Raw genomic sequence first — 27,649 nt, 5'->3', positions numbered from 1 at the left:
TGGAGGCTCTTGCATTTATTATCTTTACACATAAATGAGCACACACATCTACACACAAACACACACACACACCTCAAAACATAAAAAGTATTTCAATAATTTTTGAGGTAATAATATAATTTTATAATTTTCACTTTCACTTTCCTTCCTCCAAGATCTCCCATGTATCCATCCCTGTTTGCTTTCTGTCAAACTCATGGCCTTTTTCCTTTGATTACTGCTACATGCATATGTATGTATGTACGTATATAATTATATATTGTAGTTATTCTTGGTTGTTCACTGGATTAAATCTGGAACTAAAAGCCACAGGGGAGGACATACTTGTGAGATTTTTTAGGTAATTCAAAGTAGGAAAATTCACGTCTAATCCAGACCTTTTAGGTAGGAAGACATACCTTCGGTCTAGGTCTTTTGAACTGGGAAACACGTGCCTTTAACCCAGAGCTAACGTCGGCCACACCTTCTGCTGGATGCCTCTATCGGGATGTGGAAGAGGGAAAATTTTGTTCCTTGCCTGTTTGCCTTCACCTTGCGATCAAGTGCATCATTTCACTGAGTTTATAGCCTACATCTTTGGTATTCTGTATATGATTCCAGGAATAAACCATTTGGTATTGGATAGCCTATTGGAAATTAATTTTTTCCTGAGCTTGTCAAATAGTCTCGTAAATAGGCACTTGCTAGCAAGTCCGATGACCTCAGTTTGATTCTCAGGAACTGGTAGAAGCAGGGATCCTCTGATCTCCACAGATACACAGACACAGACACATGAGGTACCCTTCCCCATACAGAAAGTGAAAAAATGCAAAGCAAACTTTAATTTTTACTTTTAGAATTTAAAATTTTTCACTACTGAAACAAGAATATTGTGTTTAGGAAACAACCTTAGAAAGTGATATAAGTCATATGATTTACAAAGTACAAAGGACATAACAGTCAAAGTGGGAAATTTTTAAATGGAGCAGTTACTCAGTTTATGTGAGAATACCTCTCAGTTATTTACCCAGTCTACAGGTTTTGTAAAGAAAAGAAGAAAAAAATGCAAGAGTGAAGAGAAAAAGTGTGTGTGTGAGCATGGGTGCCAATGCTTGTTCACGTGTGTAAAACTGTAGTTAAAACAAAAATGCACAGTTACTAAGTTCGCACTGAGCTCCATATAAAGTACCTGGCAGGTATGAGCTTCCTTATTGCACACTACATCTTGAAAAGGCAGGAATTATCACATTTTAAGCACAAGAAAACTGAGGACAGAAGACACTCAGCTAGCTGACATAAGACCACGTTTTAAATTTGCATTTATTTGATTCACTCTAAGTGTTAGTCCTCATCTTGGCATAATCTCATGTACCCTTTTCCACAGATGAAGGAAAACAAAATCCATCTCAGTGGAGTTTGTGATCTCTCAGCAGAACACTGGTCCAAGTGGTTTAGCCATGGTCACAGTGCTATTGGCAACTCTGCCAGACGGACAAAAGGCATTGCTAGGAAAGAGGTGATCGTCAATAATATCTGTAAAAACGAAAAATCAGACTATATGAAAGTAAACCAAGTCATGATGAGATCCAAACAGCTCTAATAACCATACGGAAATAGCCCCTCAAAGTCATTAACTTCGTGGAGTATGCGTCTGCTTGTAACCAAAACGTTTCTTGGCTGCCCTTTTATTAATAACAATAAATGAGTATTTGTAACCAACTCCACGTGGAATAGCCTCACAGTGTCCTGATTGGAATATTCTGTCATTCACTGGAGCACAATTCACAACACATTCTAAAATGAACTCATAATTCTCTATTCCATTTTTAAAAAAGGAAAACTGGACCCTGATATAGTTCTCTCCTGTGAGGCTTTGCCAGTGCCTGACAAATACAGAAGTGGATGCTCACAGTCATCTACAGGATGGAACACAGGGCCCCAATGAAGGAGCTAGAGAAGGCACCCAAGGAGCTGAAGGACTCTGCAACCCTATAGGAGAAACAATATGAACTAACCAGTACCCCCAGAGCTCGTGTCTCTAGCTGCATATGTAGCAGAAGATGGCCTAGTCGGCCATCATTGGGAAGAGAGGCCCCTTGGTCTTGCAAACTTTATATGTCTCAGTACAGGGGAATGTCAGGGCCAAGAAGTGGGAGTGGGTGGATAGGGGAATGGGGGTGGAGGTATGGGGGACTTTTGGGATAGCATTTGAAATGTAAATGAAGAAAATACCTAATAAAATCTGCCCTTCTCCACTTAGAATAGTTTGAAATGGGGCGGGGCGTCTAAGGATATTCCTCAGAGGGTAAAATTCTTGCTGTTTAAGTAGGCAGACATGAGTTTAGATACTCAGTGTTGATTTGAAAAGCCAGAGGTGACCGCATGTCACTGTATTCCCAGTGGGGCAAGAAAGAGACAGGAGGACACTAAGGTTGTGTTTCCTAGCAACTCTCAATGCTCACTTTCAGCAAGAGACCCTGTCTCAAAAAGAAACATGGAGAGTAGAAGGAATAATCCCACATTGACTGCTACATTCCTCAAGTGGATACATGGACATGCATGTATATATGCACATGCATGCATAACACATGAAAAACACCCAAATAAAATCAATAAAAATATGATCGGAAAAGTGAGAGTAAATGGGCTGGTTAACATTTGTTCTTGTTGTTATTGGTTGTTTCTTTTGTTTTTGTTTGTTTGTTGGTTTGTTTGCTTTTCTGTCAACCTGACAAAAACTAGACTTCTACTGAGGAAATGCCTCTTTCAGATTGGACTGTAGCAAGTCTAATCTGTGAGGGATTTTCTAGATTACTCATTGTTAAAAGAGTAGTCAGTCCACTTTGAGTAGTACTACCTCTGAACGCACAGTCTTAGGTTATATAACAAAATAACTTACAAACCCTGCAGAACAACAGAGGAAGCAGCATTGCGCCATGGTTTCCTGCCTTCCTCTTGCCTCTACATTCTTGCCTTGGGTTCCTGCTCTACACTCCCACAGTATTGGACTGTGATTTTGGAAGCTGTAACACTGAAGTTTGTTCTTCCCCATTTGTTTTTGGTCAGTGCTTTATCACAACAGTACAAAGCAAACTCACACAGAAAGGAAGCTCTTGAATTATACAGATAACATGTCACTTAGCAGATCCAATATCATTTAGTACACAAGAAACTAGTTTAAAATTTGGCCAATATTTCTAAAGTATCTCCAAAGTGATATCTATTCCAGTATACCATGAAACACTAAAACCTTTTTTTACTGACAATTTCAAATATTACATTTAAGAAATCAAATGTTTAGTCCGAATAAAAATGTTTAGGCTGTTATCACAACTAAAAATATAACTATTGGTGGAAGAAACAAAATTCTGTATCTTAATGACAAGGATAGTTTCCAGAAAAGTCAAAGTCAATAAGAAAATTGTTTTCAACGTTGGCCAATATATCCAAAAACCATGTACACTAACTGTCAGTAGCTGTTCTCTAAGACATTGGAATTCAATTAGGCAACTCATAAAGGTAAAACAAAATTACTCAGAATATTAATCACAAAACCAGACATAGGATAATGTCATTAATAAATAAACTAGTAAATGTGTGGGCTTTGCATTTTTAGCTTACCATTTTAGCAAGTCTCATATTGGAGGGAAATCTAAGTCATTGGCTTGCTTATGCTTCAGCACTTACTGGGGCTAGGGAAGGTTGAGGAAAGTCAGCAGAATTGGGCATTAAGTTGAGAACAGTCCCCAAGAGAATCTTCCACTGTATTTCATGTGGATGTAAGAGGAGAACTGTCAAGAAAAGATCTCAAAATGCTTTTTATTTATTAATAAACAAAGCTAGAACACTGAGAAAGAGGGGCCTAGATGAACTAGGAGTTTGGTTTTGAAAACTGTAAGTTTGGAGTATCCATTAATAACCTGTGTAGAAACATTAAGAATGTATTAATGATATAAAAGTGCATATTTAAGAATTGCTTTCTTCATTGTTATTTGTAAAAGCATCACACATGATTGTGCGAAAAGCTTATATTTCAAGCCACTTTTAAAGCCAGGTGAATGGATGCATTCAGAAATAATAATCAGAATGACAAAAAAAGAGAGAGATTGAGCTCTGACACACTCCAGCATTATTTAAAGAACAGAAAGAGGGGGGTATGAAAAGGATAGATGGAGTTAAATTACTTGTAATTTACCCAGTGCCTAATGGATCCATTTCTTCTGCTGTAACTTTGTGCTTGCTTTTACTATAGAATGCATGCGAAAAATGATACCATGCCAGACCCAGGCCGAGACTATAAGGACATGGGACATTCTACCTTTGTCACTGAACTTCAATGAATAAAGTTCAATGTTCTCAAAATAGACACTCAAGAGAAATCCAGGACTAAATTATTTGAGTTAATTTCACCAAGGAATCAGTGAACACATGAAGATTGCCTTGAAGCAGTCAGACTCGAGCATTCCCTACCATAGGCCATAACAGGCCCTCAGAAACTATGTTCTGTAAAAGCTTCACTGTTGTCATGCCTTGTCCCAAAACCAAGTCACAATTCTTGTTGTGTATAATATAGATGTAAAGTAGAGCTGAGGAAGAAGGAGCTTAGAAGGACCAGCAAGGAATGAATAAAGAAAGGGCCAGTTCAGCATAATAAAACAAAGACCCAAATCCCAGAAGTCAAACTAGGAAAGAATTCAAGAATAGCGTTCATTTGTTGTATGAAATGGTGCTTGAATAGGAAGGAATTTGAGAACTGATCATTATGTTTAGTAACAAAAAGGTCACTGGCAACTAAGTAGAGAGTTATTTCCTGAGAAGTATAAAGATAAATCCTTCTGGGGATGGATTAAAGGAAAGTTGGAAGGAGAGGAGCTGGAGGTGGAGAATTTGAAAAATTCTTGGGCAGTCTTCCTAAAAGGACACAAGAGAGCTAGATACAAGTAGACAATAATATGCCAACATGAATCAAGGGGATATATTCTTATGAGGATTTATAAATACGGGACACACTTATGCTGTTAGGGATGTTCTCACGGGGATGAGGAAGTTAATGGAAAGGCAGAGTGATGGAGAGTACAACAGCACTGAGCATGTCTTAAGGTCATAAATAGATCTGCCACACAAGTAGAGATGTTAAAGCCTAAGTACTGTGTCTATGATAACATGATTCCAGGCCAAAGACACTGAAACATTGAATTGAACAAAATATTGGCATTTATGTTGCAAAATGTGGTGCTGACACACAACCAGATCATGGATCACTTGAATGATAGTTTGGCTCGAGGCAGTTGTAGAAATGAAGTATTTAATGGATATCCTAGTCAAAGAAATAAAATCTCTTTCATAAAATGTGTGAGTAGTTAGCAAAGCGGGAATACTGCCTCAATACTTCATTCTCCAAAAATAAATTCCAAGTGCACATAACGGTTACATAGCTTAAAATCAAATGAGACTTATCTGAAAGCAAACCTAAGGAAACTCTGAATCATTAACAAATCTGATAGAGAAAGTAATCATGAATTGCTAGTGATCCTGAATAAGTAGAAAGGGACCGTTATTAAAGGGCATGTTAACGATGAAGATACTCACTTGATCTTTAGTCCCTTAGACATAGAACGCTCAACTACTAAATCTATGTATTTTTAAGTCTCTGCTTTGCTGCTGTTTTCAGTTCACAAATCTGTGAAACGTTTGAACCTTGGAGTTCCCAGACTTCGGAACTGCTGGTTTCTCTGAGATTTCTGTGGTCCTATGTGAAAGCTGATGACAGTAGTCTAGGTTTGGAAGAGGAAGGAAGGAAGTGGGAAACAGAAGAAGCGCTCCAATGACATCAGCTGCAACACAAGAGGCATTACAACTTTGCAGTTATCTCACCTGAAGCCCCCACATACCCAAAATGTGTAAGGTCTTACTGTTCTAAGTATTTTTTTTTTGTCTCATACATCCATCATTTCAAAAAGAAAAATAAATAAATAAACTGAAATGACCACATTTGTTTTGGAGTGGTGAAAGAATGTCCGGGCTTCACCTTTTTACATTTCATGGTTGTGACGTTCTTTACAATTTCAATGTAGCAATCAAGAATCATTTAATTACTGTAGCTCCCTCAAGAATATCCAAGTTAATGATTATGGCCCTGGGTTAAATTTTATTCCCCCAGCTTATTTATTCCTGCTATATATTCTTATATTGTTTCATTTACATTTTGATTGCCATTGATTTGGAGGCACCTGGAGTCAGATCTGGATTAAATCATGGATCTCTTTCACATCACTTGTGTGTACTCATCTGATAAAATGGAAACAGTCATACCATGTGTTGCAACAAACTTGAGGAGATTTAAAAAAAGATAACCTAATGAAAATGTTATATGAGGTACAAAACACATGAAATGTGCATTCAGTTATTTTTACATTAAAATACTAACCAGGAGAATGTGTATAGCTGATTTATAATCCAACTCTATTTGTCTTTTGCAGTTCAATTTAAAGAGCTCATCTCAAAGATAAATATAAGAAAGAAAAATGTTTATAGCAAAAGTAAGTATATTTACAATTTTAACATGTTAACAATTTTTATTATAGAATAATTTGAATTACTGAAACTTAAAAACTTCTAAAAGTAGATAAACATATTTTATACAAGAATGAAATATAAGTGAATATATCTATATATTACTTTTCTAGACTACATAATATATAATTATCAATCAATAAAAATCCTAAACATCTTATTGACTACATTTAAAATATAAAATAATTGTAAATGCTTATGTGGTTACTATGCATGCTTATAATTTTGGCAAGTAATTTGTGATTAAAAATAGAGCTAATGGTTAATAAGTTATACCAATATAAGCAAAAATAACTTCAAAAAAGGGAATTAAGAAAATTACTTCTTACAAATAAAAGTTAAATACCATTTGTTTGTACATTTCTTACTTGTAAATACATGAACATTTAAACCTGAGACATACATTCTAATATCATTGTCACCATAGTGACTATAGTATTTTATAATATATTTACATTTTATTTAGTTATAATAAGCACTATTACATTTTTCTAAGTCTATTAAGATTTTACTTTAGTCTCGATTTAAGAGAGTTTTCTGTCTACAAAAAGCAACAATTAGACAAAAACTCACAGAGGTTCCTGATCTAGAAGAGCCAACAAATATGTTTCCTAAAGAAAAATGACAGAGTGAGCCTAGAGCAGAGGTTCATCGATTAAGAGCACTTGCTGATCTTACAGAGTATCTGAATTCAGTTGCCAGCATCCAATTTGGGTGTCATATAATTACCTTCAACTCCAGTTCCGGGGAACCTGACTCCCTATTCTGTCCTTCATAGACATCAACATTCACGTGGCATACACATATACATAAATATTTACATACATACACACACATATTCATACATATGTATATACATACATATAAATAAAAATAAATCTTAAACAAATACAAGTGAAAGAATGACTTGGAGAATACAACTCTGATGTTTTTCACCCCAAGCAGATAAGATTGGCGTGAGGATAAGGATGTCCACTAATTTCTACCATAGTCATCATACTGAGTGAAAAGTCATAATGGTCTTTGTCATAGTTACAGTTACTACTGCTGTGATGAAACACCATAAGCAAAACAACTTGGGGAGGAAAGAGTTTAATTGGCTGAGACTTCCAAATACCATCATTCATCATCAAAGGAAGCCAGAGAAAGAACTCAAGAAGAACAGAAACCTGGAGACAGGAACTGCAGTAAACATGGAGGAGTGCTGCTTACTGGTTTGCTCATCATGGCTTGCCCAGCCTGCTTTCTTATTGAACCCAGGGTCACCATCCCAAGGATGACACCACCCAAAATGGGCTGGGTTCTCCCCCATTGGTCAATACTTTTAAAAAATGCCATAGAGCTGGTAGTAATGGGGAACTTTTCTCAACTGAGGTTCTTCCTTTCAGAAAACACAAGGTTGTGTCAATTTACATAAAACTAGCCAGCATGGTCTTTAAATAGCCGGATGTTGGTCAGTTCCCCAAAGGGAAATTGGAGAAGATCTTTAGTTTTTACAAGGGACAAATCCAGATCTTTCTTATATGGATCTCCTACAACCAATTTTTCAGTGAAACCTTCAATATTTTTCCAGTGTATCTATTATTCTACCTTGCTTCCCATTCAGTATGAACTTTACCAGCCTTACATAGTTTTAATATAATCGGACAGTGTTCCTCAACTTATTCAAAAAAACCCTGAAAATAATATTTCAAATTTAGGCTTGTCATTTGATATATTACCTAGAAGCAGAGCTTAAACTTGATTTAGAAGTTCACATAACTTATTACAGGCAATGCTTATTAAGAGAGTAGAAAAAAACATCAGTATGTGGCTAGAAGAGTCAGTAGCCATTATATGATTCTGACCTGAGTAAGAGAAATGGAAAATAAGGTAGTTTGGTTGGAAACATTTTATGTAATAGCACAATTATGGATTTGGCAAAGAGTACTGGGAAGCCCTTAGCCAGAGCTGCCTGTTGAGCCACACATCTCACAGTAGCACCCAGACTGTGGCCAATTTGGACACACATGGAAGCCTCCTGCTGTAATGGTATTCACCAAGAACCAGAGATCCCAATCAGATGTTCCTTGCAGGTCCACATACACTCATGATGTCATCACAATGACTTCTGGTCTCTAGTTGTCCTTGTTGTGGAATGCAAATACATCTTCAGTTTTACAAAGTAAACTTTCACATGCATCAATGCATGGTGATGCACACCACTAACCCAGCACATGGGAAATCCACAGTAAGAATATTATGAGGTCCAGCCTGCTTGGACTACGAAGGAAGATACGTGCCAACCTGGACTAAATTCACAGAATCCATTTCAGGAAGAAGTATCGTTTTCACATGCTTCCTTTGGAGAAAGAATAAAGGTGTGTATGTACTTGTGTATTGTGTTCTTGGGTAGAACATATTCTAGATCTGTGATCAAAGCAATGAGCAGCAATGACTTAATGTCAATATGAGAACTCTAAGGAAATATCAGACTCTAGCAAATCAACTATTGACTATAACTGCACAGACTGCCTGTGAGAGAGAAGTGGGAGCAGAGACAAAGACCATGGGGGACGGTAAGTGAAGGGCTGTTTGTTATTGTTGGTTTTTTAAAAACGAATTCTAGATGTAGAGAGACTGCTCAGTGGTTAGGACCACTGACCACTCTTTCAGAGACACGTGAAGTGGAAAATTCATGGTTCCTTTGAAGACTGAAGTTGAGTCGTGTGATGTTTTTCTGGGAAGTGTGTTATGAGAGGATGTTTTTGCTGAAGCTGATTTTTGAATGGTGTTTGCTAGTGAATCAAACTGCCACTGCTGATTCATGTGAACTGAACTGCTGATAGCCTGACAACACAAATTGAATTTGCCCCAGGAACTATTTCTAAACGGGTCCATATTCTTCTTTCCCCTATTAACCTTTCCTTTCTACTACTTCTGGTAGATGGTAGGCTAAAAGAGAGGTTAACACATTAAAGAACCTTAATTAAAACTAGGGTTTGAAAAATCTAAGCCTACAGATCTGGGTTCAGTTGCCAGTACCCCCAGGAGGCTAACAAACATCCATAATGCTCGCTCCAATATATCTGATACTCTTTTCTTGCTTTAAAGGTTATTACACACATGTAGCGCATAAACATGTATGTGGAAAAAACTCATACACATAAAATAAAGATAAATCTCAGAAAACGATAATAAGAAATTTAAAGTTACAAGCTGGAGAGAGGTCAGCATAAAGATCTCGAGAAACTCAGTATGAGGAGATTTCATTCTAAAAGTTTTTCTGATTAGCTTTAAGGACTGCAAATTAACTCTGAAATCAAGTGCTGCTCTGGTGTATGGCTCAGAAAGCTCGTTAGTTACATAACCGAAATTTGACTCTTTTCATATGCTTTCAAGGCAACACAGGAAGGATGTAGGGCAACAGAGACCTGAATGTGTGTAACTGAGGAAGGGACAAAATTACCTGGTGGCATCAAATGTCTTACTAAACCATCACTTAAGTCAAGTTTCAGCAAACCCTAAACTGTGGTGCTGAATAGGAATTCTTGGAAAGAAGCCATGTCTACAAAGACTGACTCCCAGCAGTGATGTAGCCAGGTTGAGATGGGGCAGGTCCAGAGGTTAATTACCTCATTGTGGACCAGCTTTAGGCTCCTGACTAGCCAGCCCTTGTACCATCTTTGTTGGAACTAACATCCTCTCTGATTAAAAGACTTATTAGTATTTAGTGTTTAGGTAAACACATTTTGCAATCTATTACCAGTCTACTTGCTTCCACCAGTCCAAAATCTGAAAATGCTATCAGATAGCGTCTGAAGTCTAAATGGGCTTTCCCATCTTGTTAAAACTGCCTCGATGCAGTTTCCATCGATGTATTTAAATCCTCTGAATGCCCTGCCCCTTTTGGCAGTTCTCCAACTTTATTTGACATCAACAGGTGAGTTCCCATCCACATGGATGGCCTGTAGATTTTTAAATGTGGTGAAGCCTACTAGAAAGGAGATAATAGTTGGTGTGAGATAGACTGTTAGAGTAGCAAACAGCAGAACTGAGTAGCTTCATACAACAAACACCCCTGTATCTGAATTAGCAAAGGGCATTCACTGGTTTTGTGACCCAGGAATCTTCTTACTTCCGTCTTGCAATGGCTCAGGCAAAGTCCTGTTTGCTGATCTCAACTTGTGGTGGTTCAAATAAGTGTGGTCCTCACAGACTCTTGTATGTGAATATTTGGTCCATAGAGACTGGCAGTATTAGGAGGTGTGGCATGTGTCACTGTGAGTGTGGGCACTGAGGCCCTTATGCTCAACTATGCTCAGTGTGAAACACAGTCTCTCATTGCTCCCTGTGGATCGAGCTGTAGAACTCTTGGCTTTGTCCTCAGCACCATGTCGTCTTGTGTGGTGCCATGCTTCCTGCCATAATTATAATGGACTAATCCTCAGAAACTGTAAGCCAGCCCTAACTCAAGATTTTCCTTTATAATAGTTGCTCTGGTCATGATGTCTCTTCACAGCAATGGAAACCTTAAGACCTCAATTTACAGAAAACGTTCATTCCTACTCTGGTTCACTGGACTTGCTCAGATTGCAACATACAAATGTCCCTTAGATTAATAAGGCTTTGGTCACATGACACTAACATAACCACAAGGGATTCTAGAAAATGGTAATAAGCATCTGAAAAAATCAGCATTAGTGACATCCCCTACAGAGGTGAATACTCAGTACAGTAAATATAGCATATGTCAATTTCAGGATTAGGTGCCAGGACTTCCAGTTGCTGCCACAAAGCTGCTTCCTGAAACATTTGGAGCTAACATACTGATACCGATAAAGATTTTAAATTGGCAGAAGGCTAGAGAAAGTATCCAAGGAGCTAAAGGGATCTGCAACCCTATGGGTGGAACAACATTATGAACTAACCCGTACCCCGGAGCTCTTGACTCTAGCTCCATATGTATCAAAAGATGGCCTAGTAGGCCATCACTGGAAAGAGAGGCCCATTGGACCCGCAAACTTTATATGCCCCAGTACAGGGGAATGCCAGGGCCAAAAAGTGGGAATGGATGGGTAGGAAAGTGGGGGGGAGTATGGGGGACTTTTGGGATAGCATTGGAAATGTAAATGAGGAAAATACATAATAAAAAATATTTTTAAAAAATTGGCAGAAGGACAATTCTTTCCCACTATAATAGTTTTCCTTTCATTATTGCTTACAGAGAAACAAAAGTTATCAAAACATAACCAAGGACTGTTCATTGACTTTCTAGACAGATTACAACACACAGCCTTTATTATATTGTTTCCCATGATCCATTCCAGAAGCCATTGTGCTATGGTTTGTGGTTGAAGTGATTTGGGTAAAGAAGAAATTTAGAGTACACTGTTTAAAATTGCATCTTCTGCTAGCAAAGGCTGGCCTGAGAATCGTGGATGGAATGGGTGACAGATTAACTACCAAATATGGAGACTGTTCCATTACCTTCCTAAAGCCCTGTAAAGATTTCTGCTGCTTTCTGGATGCAATGCCTGAATTTCTTTTCTCTTTTCTTTTGTTTTTAATTTTTTCCTTTTTTTTTTTTTTTTTTAGTATTTCTTAAAATCTGGAATAAAGAAACACATAACCGTGTACACTGGCAACTGTTGACTTCCACTCAAGCATTCTTGGTTCAGTGGTTAAGATCAGAAGCAAGAGAGGCAACTCAGACTAGTTAGCATTTGATGAACACATGTGGTTACCCAGCATCTGAGTTATAATGAAATCCTAAATTAATCCCATGTCTTAGGCAAGCCTATAAATATGTGAAAGAATAAAGCTTTTTATATAACTATAATAAAGGATAAAAGAAGGCAGGATATTATTCCACTGATTCCCTTTTCACTATACTGAGATGTAGGGAGCACATTTCTGCCTTGAGAAACTCCAGACCTTTCACGCTTTCCTTTACTCCAGCTGGGGAAACTCGTCAGGGTTTCAAAATTGGTGAACACCATCAGAACCGTCTGTTCTGCATTCATTCGGCATTCACTTTCTGCACCTTCGTTGTCGTTGCAGAACTTAAAAACAGCACAGCGGTACATTTACAATATGTTCCTCTGTCACTCTTGGGAACTTTGTGGTCATTATCTTCTGGTTCTCCTTCTCTTAGGAACAACAGGATTAGACTGTTGGCCCTGGCCTTAAATTTTCTATGTAGACCAGGCTAGCCTTCAATGCACAGAGATGTCTCTGTGTCTGCCACCCAAGTGCTACGATTAAAAGTGTTTGCCACCATGTGTTTCCCTGTACCAAAAAAAAAAAAAAAAAAAAAAAAAAAAGTGGTTCTAGCAATATAAGTTCTGAAGACATGCAGAAAATCTTTAACATACATTGATTCCCTAAAGTTTAGAAATCTCTCTTTCTAATGCTGTGAAAGAAGTATATATTCAGAATAGTCTGAGATAATTCTACATCAGCAAAATGGGCTTCGACAAGTTTGAGCTAATAAGATTTTTGTTACATTTCACTTCATTTGCTTTTATATCTGTATAACAATAAGTTCATATGTATTTACATACTACTAAATGTAAAGTCGGGGTCTTTCTTATTTACCATATAAGTTAGTGAATTAATAGGGAAATTGAAAAGATGAAATAATTCAGATTCTATAGTAAAACACCGAATAAACATATTTACCAAAATAACGACTTAAACTTCCTTCAATATAAATTTAAATTCCCAGAGTCAAAAGTGTTTTAGAATTCCACAAAAGAGTTTTAAAGCACATGTTATTCTAAATAAACTAAAATACCTTGTGTCATTGAATGGGTAAATGAATGGATCCGTGATACTATTTAAATAAAAGCAAATGCATGAAAATTGTGGTCACATTGATTCCAGGTGTCATTAATTTTAATTTATGCTCCCTCACCAAGAAATTAAGACACAACTTTCAACAAAAAAAAATATGGGAGGAAGCTGTATATTGTATTTAAACTTTGCTCTGTAATGTTTAAATTTTCAATTTATAACATGGGCTATTACTTTCGACATTGAAGCAGACACTTATTCAAGAAGTGGTTAGCTTTTAAATCCTGGGTAATAAATGTAAAAATATTCCAACATTATAAACAAATAAGTTCATGGTTGCAGGTTACATAGACAGTTGCAACAGTATTATTAATCACATATTCATTCCTGTATCTGGTAGTAAATTTATGACTCTAGTGACTGTGTTCTTGGATTCATGTGTCTATGATTTCTATTGTCTTCGCACAATATTAAACAGAGGGCAGGGTCTTTGCTAAGGTTGTAGATACAAAACCACCAATGTCTGAAGCTGGAAATTTATCATTTAGAGAAAAAAAAAAGAAATTTGTATAGTCTGTTAGTAATAGTAATTCTTTGGAATTTTTTAATAACTGCCATTATTATGCAAGGCTTTTTTTTTAAACAAACTAACAGATTTCTTTCTTTTCGAACTCCCCACCCAACCCTAATTCCATGCTTTCCTGCTTGCAAGCATTCTTCGTCTAGCACCCTGCTCTGCTTTCATGTCAGCCATGTTGTGTTGCCCTCCCTCCATTCAAACTTATTTACCTTCTCATAGTCCTCTACCTAGTTTCATGACCAATACCCACAGACAGATATGCCAGTACCTACCCCCCCCCCAATACACACACGCTCCTCATATGAAGAAAAACATGAACAATTTGTGTTTCTGCTTATGGGTTACTTTGATGAACATAAAAAACTACAGTTCCATTCATTTTCCTGTAAATGTCTTGATTTCAACGTCACAGGCTTTACTATTTTGTGGATCATATTTTATTTACCTGTGTATCTGTTGTGATGGTTTGTATATGTTCGGCCCAGGGAGGGGCACTATTAGAGGTGTGGCCTTGTTGGAGGAAGTGTGTCATTGTGGGTTTGGGCTTTAAGAGCCTTGTCCTAGCTTCCTGGAAGTCAGTATTCTGCTATCAGCCATCCAATGAAGATATTTAGGTCCTCTTCTCAGCTCCTTCTGCACCATGCCTGTCTGGATGCTGCCATGTTTCTGCCTTGATGATAATGGGCTGAACCTCTGAACCTGTAAGCCAGCCCCAATTAAAGGTTGTCCTTGTAAGACTTGCCTTGGTCATAGTGTCTGTTCACAGCAGTAAAACCCTAAGACATCTGTTGCTGGAAATTTGACTGATTCAGTTTCCTAGCTGTTGTTAGTAGTGCACCAATAAACATGGATGTCCAAATATTTCTTTGATAGCACTAAGTGTTTTAGTGCATCTCTAGGAGTATACTGATGCCATATGGTACTTCTAATGCTATCTTTCTGAGACCCCGCTCTACACTGATTTCAATATGCATGTGGCAGCCATCCTATTAACACCAATTAATGGTTACTTTTTCCTTACATCCGCAGAACTTGTTTTCATTTGTTTTGTTGATGTAGCTTTTCTGAGTGAGGTAGCAATGAGTCTCAGAATAGTTTTAACTTACATTTCTCTGTTGCCTAAGATTGCTTATATCTTTAAAAATATTTGTTGGACATTTGTGTGTCTTCTTGCGAGCTTTTGCAGTTCATTGACCCACTTTTATGCTTATCTTAACAGTTTTATATATTTTAATATTTTAATTTGATATTAATTTATCACTTGATCTATACCTGGTACAAAGTTTCTCCCATTATGAGATCTGCATGTCTACTCTGCCAAATTTGTTTTCTGTCTCTTTTTGGTGTTTATTGCCAGTTCTAACGGGTTTCTTTACATATTCTTACCAGTGCTGATATCTTCACATGAGCAACAAAATAAAACTTAAGTGCATAAAGTATCTTACTGAAGATGAAAGATCAGAAATAAAGTAATTACACCAGATTGCCTTCTGAGAACTGTGCACTACAACTCTCTCCTTTTGGGTGAATAATAAAATATTATAGTTCCTTTGCAAATTATTGATATGCATGATTTAAAACTGATGCAAAGCAGTTTTATACTGTCATGGTTTATGATAATGAAACACATACAATTTGAATAAATGATCCTCATATTCTATAATTATTTAATATTAAAAGAGTATTTTATAATAGCAAAAGTATTAAGTAGTTCCTAAATACACCAATATAACTTCTTATCTTTTTAAAAATGTATGTGAGCACACTGTTGCTGTCTTCAGACACAACAGAGGAGTGCATTGGATCCCATTACAGATGGCTGTAAGCCACCATGTGGTTGCTGGGAACTAAAACTCAGTATCTCTGCAAGAGCAGTCAGTAATCTTTACCACTGAGGCATCTCTCCGGCCCCATAACTACTTATCTTAAAATCAAATTATTATAGATAATGTACACATAAATAGAAAATATTTTTACATCTTATAGTGACATATTTCTTATTATGACTTCCGAGTTAGATAGAAAATTGCCATTGTTAATGAAAATAATGAAATATATTCAAAAATAGCAAAATCTCACACTTTGCTTCATGGTGAATACTCTTTCACAATTTTCTGTGACAAGATATTTGTTCCAGTGAGGAAAATGTTACATTCTTCCATACCAATGGGTAATATGCTTACTTAAGAAACCCACATTTTTTTTTCAAGAAAGTCATTTCTCTGTGTCAAGGTTTAATAAAAACCAAATGAAGTCTAGGAAGTCTAAGGAAAACCGATCAAGCCCTGGGGCTATATGAAGGGCTAACACCTAGCAGTGTCACCTCCAGTTACACACAGTTCTCACATATTTTGTTGGAACACTAAAATCTACCTTAAAATGCTGCCAATCCTTGTGAATGAGACGTATTTCCCCAGCACTTCTATAAGTGGTTAAGTTACAAATACAAAGCTGTTTGTCACAGAGTTATCACTTAGCTATTAAGAGATACAGGTAATGGAGAATCAATTTATAAAAAAGTAATAGCAAAGGTTAACTTCATAGTATTAAAAGTTATAAGATACATTAACACTATTTATTAAACAGAAATTTCAGGAAATCATTCCAAAAAAGTCAACGAATAATTCCTAGAAATAGTTCTGCAAATGCTGATGTTGTAAAAGCAACACCTGGGAGAGGAAAAACCAGGAAGAATGAGAAGGGAAAGAAAAGGGATGAAGTTCCAATTCTTGGAACACTCGATTTTCTCGCTATAAAACAAGAGTCATGCAGTAAAGAATCATCTTAACTCTTGATGTATTCTTTTCCCACAGGTGCTCTCATGGGGAACAAACTCGGGTTAAACTCTAAAACAGTTACCAACAATTACAGTAGAAAGAACAGAACAGTTTCTTTCTAAATTGCTACCTGAGGACTTAGAATTTTCTGTTTGTGACCAGGACTGATACATTAGAATTCATTCAAGTATGCTAGTGTGTTTTATCTCATGTTAGACAGCATGAAGTTTATTGTTCCCCAGAGATATCCGTTCTTAAGAGAATACCCGTTCGATGAGTCAGAATAGGGAGCAGTGTTGGCCATTTGCTGACTAGACCAAATCCATCACATATAAAAGTGATTTAAAAGAGCTGGTGATGCAGTCCTGCATAGACCCAAGGACCATTTTTCTTTCCATATTCTTGGATTCCTTCCAGACCATTTTTAAAATTATGGAGTGTTAAAAAAACAAATAGACATAAAATATAACTGACTGTCCTTGGGGAAAACAGAAGGGAAAGTTTCCTTTCAGTGGGCTAGGTAACCTGTCTATTTACAGAATGGGATCTATGATATACGTTTGCTACAGCTAAGTTTGTTACTAATTCTTTGCTGTACTTAATCAAGCACTCTGGTTAACCAAGAACATACACCATTTAATTGTTATCATGCTCATACTTTTTTAACTGGTAACAATCTAAACAATCTAATACATATGATCATTTTCTTATATAAATGAATTAGTATTCAATAAAGTTTGGTAATTTAAATATTGGTTTTATCTAGTTACCATTATGCATACCTTATGGACAAAGAGATTTTTTTTTACCAACTACCCTCTGATTTCTCACAACTAACATGAATTTAAATTTTTATACAATCATTCAGTGATGTAATAAAATTTAACTCACTTGCTCAGGAAATATCCTCCAAGTTTATGGTAAATAATTAACAAGAAAGAAAGGCAAAAAAAATCTTGTAGAAAGATTTCTTAAAACAATACACATAAAATCAATGAAAACACTATGCTGTGAGCTTAGAGATTACAAATGTATTCAACAGATTCACTGGATCATGAGTAGTTATTACACGTTGTCCTTTCTGAATTTATTACCAACAGCGGAACTAGTCCTCCCTCTATCCTAACATGGAGAGAATCAAGGACAACAGCAAAAATCAATAGCCTGCTAAGGTGTTCTTAGAAACACCTCAGAGTAAAGCTGTCATTGATGCTGATGAAGTGAATTGCGCTGGAACTAGAAAATATCAGAAATTTCGCTTCTGATGGAGGGGCTTAACAAGCTCAGACTGGTTCTCATCCTGGAAATAACTTAAACTATCTTGAAATATTAAAACAAAATATTTTAAATACATCAAATAGCATATATTCTTTTTGCTTCTTATTTTTTATAAAGATTGTTTTTTTATTTTATGTACACTTTTGCTGTCTTCAGACACACTAGAAAAGGGCATAGGATCCCATTACAGATGGTTGTGAGCTACCATGTGGTTGCTGGGAATTGAACTCAGGACCTCTGGAAGAGCAATCAGTGCTCTTATCCACTTAGCCATCTCTCCAGCCCATAGTATATATTCTCAATAAATTACAGAGATAATACCCAGGAAAAGCCACACACTTATTAAGCTACACCCTGTACTCTAGACTACTGGAACTACTTACTGGATGTAAATGAGGAATTGAGAAAATAAAATGCCTTGCAGTTATTTAGGAATCAAGCCATGGAAGAGGTTTGTCCAGGGTCCTAAATAATTGCATATGTTTGGGTAAAAATTTCTCTTAAGATCAGGATTATTCCTGCTCCCTGAGAATACTAAAGAAGTAAAACTACATGAGCATTGTATATAACTACAGCTCAGCTCTGCATGATAAGGGCCAAGACACTTTGCAACCTTGAAAGCATAGAAAAGATGCCTCGTATTTCTAGGTCCTCTGGACTGTAGCAAGACAGAATGAAAATTCTCTGTATACAAAGACAATGCTATACAAGGTTCCAATACAATTTTAAACTGTTTCCTTAAATACAATGTCTAAAAGACACCCAAAGAAAAATAGGTATTCAAGAAATATACACTGCTTAAAAAAACAAACAAACAAATATACAAGCCCATAAACACTTCATATGGTATAATTACCAAGAGTATGTATAAAATAACATTACTTATAACTTTTACAAGATCCAAGTATTTTCAAGTGACATTATGCAGTTTGGCAAAAAGAAACAAAAGGAATACAAAGAACCAAAAGAGCGTCATAAAAGAAAAATCAAGGGTTAAGTGTTAAATTTAAAATGATTCAGATTTAGTAAATGTAGGGGCTGAGGATATGGCTAAGTAGGTAAAGAGACTTGCTGTACAGTTATGGGTACAGGAAGTGAAACCCCAGAATACCCATAAAAACTATACATGAACGCAAATATCTGTAGCCCAAAGGTTTTTCTTCAGTGTATTAAAAAAAAAGTTATGGGATAAATATTTCTGATCTTAAACACTTAGTAGAAAATGTGGATGAATACTTTCTAATATAATAATTTTCTGAGCCTAACATATCCAGATTTAAAAAATATTGATCTCACTCTCATGAATTCACTGAAAGTGCTACGTAACATCTGCAAACGATCGAGGCAAGTAACAGAGAGAATAGATGCTTAAGCTCCCACCACTGATGGGCAGTTGGGGGATGCTGGAAGAAAAAGTCATTTTCTCCTTAGCGGTGTGGCCAATGGTTGTTCCAACATCTATTTGCCATATTGTTAGCTCCAAGAGAACTCAGTGAGACACACTTTTCAGAAAAACAGAAGACATGAAGTTGGAAGGGTTTGTATTGCGGAGATGTTGCCCAAAGAGAGTTGGAGGGGGAAAATAATAGATATGATCAAAGTACATTATATACATGTATGAAAATGTCAAAGAATAATAAAACCTCTTCTTTACAAATCAATAATAAGAAAACCATCTGAAATGATGTGCAGTGTATATATATATATATATATATATGTATATATATATATACTTGTGTGTATATGTGTGTGTATATTTATTGAGATGAATTAATAGTATAAGTTGAGAGCCTCCATGTTCATGAATTTGCATACAACTAATTCTAACTGGAAATGGTACTGGTACCCATGAATAGCTAGGCACTCATGGATACTAGCAAACAATGGGAGGACCTGTTAAGCTTGCATGAAGACTTACCAGGAAGTGTACCCATGCACTGTAGTGTGGATTTAGACGACAATAACATGAAGATGGCCAGGAAAGGACAAAGATCCATGGGAAGTAGAGCACATCTAATTTGCTGCTGAGATAACTGCACAACAGAAATCACTTTCTCAAAGGCGGCAATGTGGATATTCTTCACTTAAAACTAATGTTTTTAGGTTTTCATGTGTTATGAGAACGGTCATAAGCTCATTTTCCTAAAAATAGCTCTTTTACTTTGGTATTAAAAATTACAGAAATAGCCTTGCCTGATGGCATATACCTCTAATAAGAAAATGTGGGAGGCAGAAACAGGCAGATCTTGGTGAATTCTGGACAGTTGGGAATAAACTGAGAGACTCTGTCTCAGAAAAACAACTGAATAAGTAAGCAAACAAAAATCAGACAAATATACCAAATTATAAAAACAAGGTCAATAATATACAATTATTTAGTTTTCACAGGATAGAAAGTTTTTAAACAATCATGATGCTGTCAAATGGTAAGCATTATTTCTATTGATTGCTTAAAAAGATACGTTATATGTTCTCTTACAAACTGACAAAATATTTCAAAATTAGTTTATCTTCTAACTCCTAGCTCAGACTATTATCAAAAAGACTCTTATCAATATAAAATACCCCATTCATTTATACAGTTTAAATGCGTAGGGTAATCCAAAACTGTGGCTCAAAGTTGTAGTTGAAAATTTTAACTGCTTTGTTTTCAAAATTTATAAAACTCCTGTGAATTATTATTGACAACTTGAGTTCTAAGACTTCATGAAGCTTCCAATGAAAATGTAAACATTTCAAAGACGCAATCTCTGAAGAATAACATTGCCCTTATATTAAGATTAAATTATACTCTTGGAGAATTAGAAACTCGTAGATTTTGGTAAAATAAATATGTAAACATATTATTATTTTTAATTAATTAGAATTTTCCTAAATTTGTATTATTCTAAACACTAATAATTTGATGATTTTATAAAGAAGTAAACTTTTTTCTAAAATTCAAGCAAAATAATACTTGAATTAAAGTCTCAAAAAATGAACTATATAAAAAATATGTATTATATCATTAATTGTTTAGATGTGTTAATTTTATATTCTTTAAAACCCAAAATATCCAATAATGCTTTGTCAGCCAGTAAGTAATTATAAAATTAATTACTTAGTAGTTATATTCAGAGAATTATGTAATAATTCTGAAATAAGTCAGAATATTTAAAAATATTTGGCAAAGATTTGTTGATGTTACAAATGGCCATTGTAAATGTATTGTCTTACATTAGAAATGAGACATTGTTACACACTTAGCATAGCAATCTGTTTCTAATTACGGAAACTGGGGCAGAACCCAGCTGTATTGAGGAACTGGAAAATGAATCGAACTGTGCTCCAAAAGTTTTGGTTTCAGTAAAGCTTATAAAATCTTTTCTTGTGTCCTTTCCTCCCTAACTTTAAGACCCATGGATTTATCAGCTAATTCTTCCAACAGCAGTAGACAGAAGTTTTTATATTAGCTGATACCCATAGTATTTTCTCTCTTTGATATACAGGGGCTGAAAAAGAAATTCATTAGGTTACCTGTGTAAACCCCAGGGTTCATATGACAGTGACAGATCATGTTTTTTAAAAAAATGATTCTCTTTTTGTAGAACCCAAAGCTACTGGCACTTAGGTTATGAGTAGCTTGGAACAAGCTTGCAACAGAAAAGCCAAACACACCAGGAGGTGTTTCAGGAGAGCTTTCGTGTTGCCACAACTGCTCCTTACATCCTGTGCAGTAACCATATAGAAAATATTATCACAAACTTATTCCTAGAAGCATTAGTTCAAATGGAAAGAACATAGAAATTAGAAGGGCTGTTATGTTTGAAATGGGTAGAATGAAATTTTGGAAATCCTGTAAATTTAACCTAAAGAGATTTAAAAAAGAAAGTCATGGCTTGAAAGCTAGCTTCATAGCTAGCTTTCGTCTTTGCACTCACACAGATCAGCATGATTCTTTTTCATTAGCTCCCTCGGTTACAACGTTTGAATGATCGACTTTTAGTAAGAAAACTTTCTATTAGAGAGATACATTTCACACTTCGCATATTTAAATGCTCACCTGTACCAAGCAACGATACTTTTAAACCCGAGATTGGAAGAAAAGGAAGGAAAGTAACAAAATTCAAACTTATTTAATACAACTCAATACAGCATTTTTTATATGCCAGGAACTCTTACAAAACTTTTGCCATAGCTCCATTCACAGCCTTTTTCCATTCCAGTCACCCCTAAGCTGTTTACTAGAGACAACAACCTCCTCTGAACAATTCTCCTCTTTGGGACTTACCAGTCCCTAGAGCCATGCCAGCCAGAGATGGCTTGGAGACACTGGTAGGCTCCCTGATCTTTGCTTCACAGCTCTCCATTTTGGTCACACCTTGGCTACTTGCCAAGGATGACAATTTTTTTGCTGCCCCTCCCATTGGGAGTTTTCAGCCTGCTCCCCACAAAGAACACACCAGACAGTACACAGGCTACACCTTCCCTTCTAGATACACCAGAGCCTACCAGCTTTCTCCCTAGTATTCATGCATTGCTCTGTGCAAAACTGAGATCTGGAACAAGGCCAAACTGCTAGAAGACATTTGTCCCAAGCCACTTGGGCTGTACCATACTGTAACTGATAAACAGAAGACCTATAATAGAGGCTGAAGCCCCAAATATCAGAGAAATGGCATCCAAACCTTGTTAGGAATCAGCCTTACCCTGAACATTGTAAATGTGCCTGGTGAAAAATAAAGGAGATGTGAACTAGAGGAAGAAAGAACCGAAGGAAGAGAGAAAGAAAAAGCAGAAAGAAAAACTCAAGCAACAACATATCCTAAAATGAACAAAACCCAATGCAGAAATCAAAGATAAAATGAATAACTAACTTCTCTCAAACAACAAATTCCAAAGCAATAGCTGCTATTAAAAATGGCTACTGGAAAAATTACAAATAATACAAAAGAATGATGATAACTGTGGTCTAACAACACAAGAAGACAAATACAATCAATGAGAAAATTAATTCAAGACCCAGACAGAAATTATACAAGGAATGAAAATCTCAGTCAGCCAATTAAAAACCACAGTAGAAAGACTCACCAATAGAACAGATAACATGGAAAACAAAATAGGGACAAAAGATAATGCAGAGGAATTGGATTGTTCTGTTAAGGCAAATTAAAAGCTTTTAAAAATTATGAACAGAATAAAGGAGAGTTTTGGAACAACATAAAATTACCTAACTTCCTATATCTGGAAAATACCTAATAAAGATATTAAAAAAGAAAACATAAACTATTATGAGTACAGTTAAAATAAATAACTGTCCAGTGACTATTCAAGATAAAAAAAATTACCTAACTTCCAAATTATGGGGATTAAAAAAATAAAAAGGCTACCATATTAAAGTGGTGCATTCTTCAAAATTATAGAAGATAATTCCTCAAATACAGAGAAAGAGATAATGACTTAGATACAAGAGTCCTACAGAACAACAAGCAGATACGACCAGGAAAAGAAATCTCAACTGAGGAGTATCAAATGGGTGAGGAGCACCTAAAGAAATGTTCAATATCCTTAGTCATCAGGGAAATGCAAATCAAAACAACCCTACCTCACACCAGTCAGAATGACTAAGATCAAAGACTCAGGTGACAGCAGATGCTGGCAAGGATATGGAGAAAGAGGAACATTCCTCCATTTTTGGTGGGATTGCAAGCTGGTACAACCACTCTGAAAATCATTTTGGCAGTTCCTCAGATAATTGAACATAGTATTACCTGAGGAGCCAGCTATACCACTCCAAGGCATATACCCAAAAGATGTTCCACTATATAACAAGGACACATGCTCCACTATGTTCACAGTAGCCTTATTTATAATAGCCAGAAGCTGGAAAGAACCCAGATGTCCTACAACAGAGGAATGGATACAGAAAGTGTGGTATATTTACACAATGGGGTACTACTTAGGTATTAAAAACATTGACTTCATGAAATACTTAGGTAAATGGATGGAGCTAGAAAATATCATTCTGAGTGAGGTAACCCAATCATAAAAGAACACACATGATATGCACTCACTGATAAGTGGATATTAGCTTGAAATACCCAAAAGCTTGAAATATCCAAGATACAACTCACAGAACACCAAAGTGTGAATGATTTAGTCCTTTTTAGAAGGGGGTACAAAATACCTATGGGAGGAGATACAGAGACAAAGTATGGAGCAAAGACTGAAGGAAAGGCAATCCAGACACTGCTCCACCTAGGGATCCATATCATATATAATTCCAAACCTAGACACTGTTGTGGATGCCAAGAAATACTTGCTGACAGGAGCCTGATATAACTGTCTCCTGGGAGGCTCTGCCAGTGCCCAACAAATACAGAGGTGAATGTTCACAGTCAACCCTTGGATTGAACACAGGTCCCCAATCGAGGAGTTGGAGAAAGGACCAAAGGAGCTGAAGGGGTTTGCAACCCCATAGGAGAAATAGCAATATCAACCAAGCAGACACACACACCCCCAGAGCTCCTAGGGAGTAAACCACCAACCAAAAAGTACATATGGTACAACCCATGGTTCCAGCTGCATATGTAGCAGAGGATGGCCTTGCCAGACATCAATGGTAGGTGAGGCCCTTGGTCCTGTGAAGGCCCAATGATCCAGTGTAGGGTAATACCAGGACAGGGAAGTGGGAGTGGGTGGGTGGGGGGACAACCTCATAGAATACCCTCATGGGGAGGGAGCGTGGGATAGGTGGTTTTCAGGGGGGAAATATGGAAAGGGGATAACATTTGAAATGTGAATAAAAAAAATCAAAGAAAAAAAAGAAAATGAAAGAAAAACTTAAAAAAGAAAAATAAAGATACGTCAATAATTTAAAAAATTCTCCAGATAACATTATACATAAAAATAATTAAGTGCACAAATAAAGAAAAGTTATTTAATGAGTCAAAGGTCAAGTTACCTACAAAGGCAGAACTAGTAGTATAACATTAGATTACTCAACAGGAACTTTTACAGACAGAAGACCTGAAAAAATGTATCCAAAATGCAAAAGAACCATAACTGTTAATCAGATTAGTATACCCAGCAAAACTATCTATTAAGACTGAAGAAAAATTTAACCTTTTCCTAATAAATGGGATTATAGACATTTATGAATACTTAATTATTGCTACAGAATATTCTAGAAAAAAATCTTTAATCTTACAAGAAGGGTAAACACATCAAAGAAGTCACAGAGGAAAAAATAAACAACACCAGAACTGAAAATCAAAATTGATCTGATAAAATATCACAAAATCAACAATGACAGGAATAAATACACATATTTGTCCAATACCACTAAAAGTGTCTCAATTTTCCAATAAAAAGACATAGCCTTCTAGTCAGAATTAGGAAACAAGATTCATCTTTTTGCTGCCTCCAAAAGCACCTCATCAAAACTAAACCACCTTAGAGTAAAAAGGATGAAAGTATTTAAAACAAAGAAAGTCAGAAACAAGCAGATGTTATTCTATTATCTATTAGAGACAATTCTAACAAAAACTAGGCAGAAGAGATAAGGAAATCAGTCAAGACATCAACAGGATCTTACAATCCTAAATATGTATGCATTAATTTCATTAATAAACTCACAGATCAATCCCAACACAGTGACTTACAAACCCTACTCTCAGCACTGGACAGGTTATCCCAGAAAAAAGGAGAAAGAGAAACTAAGGAGCTAAACGAGATCATAAATCAACTGAACCTAACACACACTTATAAAACATCAAACATCAAAAAATGCACATTCTTCCCATTAGTCCATGTTTGGATCTGAGACCACACCAAGCACTTGTTAGGATCCGAAACAATAAATATATTCAAATTGAAAAGATATCCTACCTTCTGTCTAACCACAGTAGAATAAAACTGATATCACCTCAACACAATAGACACTATAGAAAGTGAACAAATACACAGAATCTAAAAGATGTGACAGTAAAGGGTAGCAGGTCAAGGAAAGAACTCAAGGATAATGATAGCAATGATAGTGATAGTGATGATGATAGTGATAGTGACAGTGATCATAGTGATAATGATAGTGATAATAGTGATAGCAATGATAGTGATAGTGATGATGATAGTGATAGTGACAGTGATCATAGTGATAATGATAGTGATAATAGTGATAGCAATGATAGTGATAGTGATGATGATAGTGATAGTGACAGTGATCATAGTGATAATGATAGTGATAATAGTGATAGCAATGATAGTGATAGTGATGATGATAGTGATAGTGACAGTGATCATAGTGATAATGATAGTGATAATAGTGATAGCAATGTTTGTGATAGTGATGATGATAGTGATAGTGACAGTGATCATAGTGATAATGATAGTGATAATAGTGATAGCAATGATAGTGATAGTGATGATGATAGTGATAGTGACAGTGATCATAATGATAATGATAGTGATAATAGTGATAGCAATGATAGTGATAGTGATGATGATAGTGATAGTGACAGTGATCATAGTGATAATGATAGTGATAATAGTGATAGCAATGATAGTGATAGTGATGATGATAGTGATAGTGACAGTGATGATAGTAACAGTGATTTCAATGATGGTGATAGTAAAAGCAATGATAATGATAGTGATGACGATAGTGATAGTGATGATGATAGTGACAGTGATAATGATGATAGTGATGTTGATAGTGATAGTGACAGTGATAGCAATGTTAGTGACAGTGATGTTAGTGATAATGATAGTAATGATAGTGATATCGATGATAGTGATAGGGATAGCAATGATAGTGAGTGATGATGATAGTGATAGTGATGATAGTAACAGTGATTTGGATGATAGTGATAGTGAAAGCAACGATAATGATAGTGATGACGATAGTGATAGTGATGATGATAGTGACAGTGACAGTGGTAGTGATGACAGTGATGGTGATAGTGACAGTGATATTAGTGATAATGATACTAATGATAGTGATAATGATAATAGTAACACTGATAGCGATAATAGTGATAGGGATAACAATGAAAATGATAGTGATAGTGATGATGATAGCAATAGTGATGATGACAGTGATAGTGATAATAGTGGTAGTGACGTCACTGGTAAGAGCACAAGACGAGGAGTCAGATGTATATTGAATACTGGCTGCATGCATCTCAACACCACTAGAAATATGCCCAGAAACACGGACTCTTTAGCTTCTTTGAACTTTGTAAGTATTATCTATACGTTAAAATATTTTAAAAAATATTTCATGTTTTTCCAAATTGAAGCTAGTTATTTACAAATCTAGTAATGCACAGAGAAGTCAACTGTAAAGTGCTTCAAATTGAATGGAGTCTAAATGGACAATATCTTGAAAGATAACGTGCCAGAAGACTGGTCTCTACAATGGATAGGAGTCACAGTCTCTGGCAAATAAGATTGAACCGCAAGCCAGCTGGTTCTGAGACTGAAAAGTAATCATCTATATTCAGGTAAAAAGTTAAACTCAGTCTTATAGTAGCACATATGAAGTCAAGTATGTTTCATTTCTCACAAGACATATTTTTATTTTCCAATTACTCTGAGTTTATATGCAAGTGAATGTGTGTGGGGGGGAGGGTGTTGCTTGCATACACAGGTACATGTGTGTAGAAATCAAAGGTCAGCCCCACAGGATAGTAGTCTGCCCCATAGT

At 36.0% G+C, this 27,649-nt stretch overlaps 1 long non-coding RNA gene across 2 annotated transcripts in view; it reads right to left on the bottom strand.

Moving 5' to 3' along the window:
• The window catches only part of LOC110311497 (uncharacterized), a 463,301-nt gene that overhangs the window by 410,523 nt on the left and 25,129 nt on the right, over positions 1-27,649 (bottom strand). The window lies entirely within an intron of this gene.

Source organism: Mus caroli, unplaced genomic scaffold (assembly GCF_978045245.1).
Source record: "Mus caroli unplaced genomic scaffold, Mus_caroli_1 scaffold_17, whole genome shotgun sequence".
NCBI classification, from domain to species: domain Eukaryota; kingdom Metazoa; phylum Chordata; class Mammalia; order Rodentia; family Muridae; genus Mus; species Mus caroli.
Note: the sequence above shows the minus strand (reverse complement) of the source record. Positions and strands in the feature narration are given on the sequence as shown.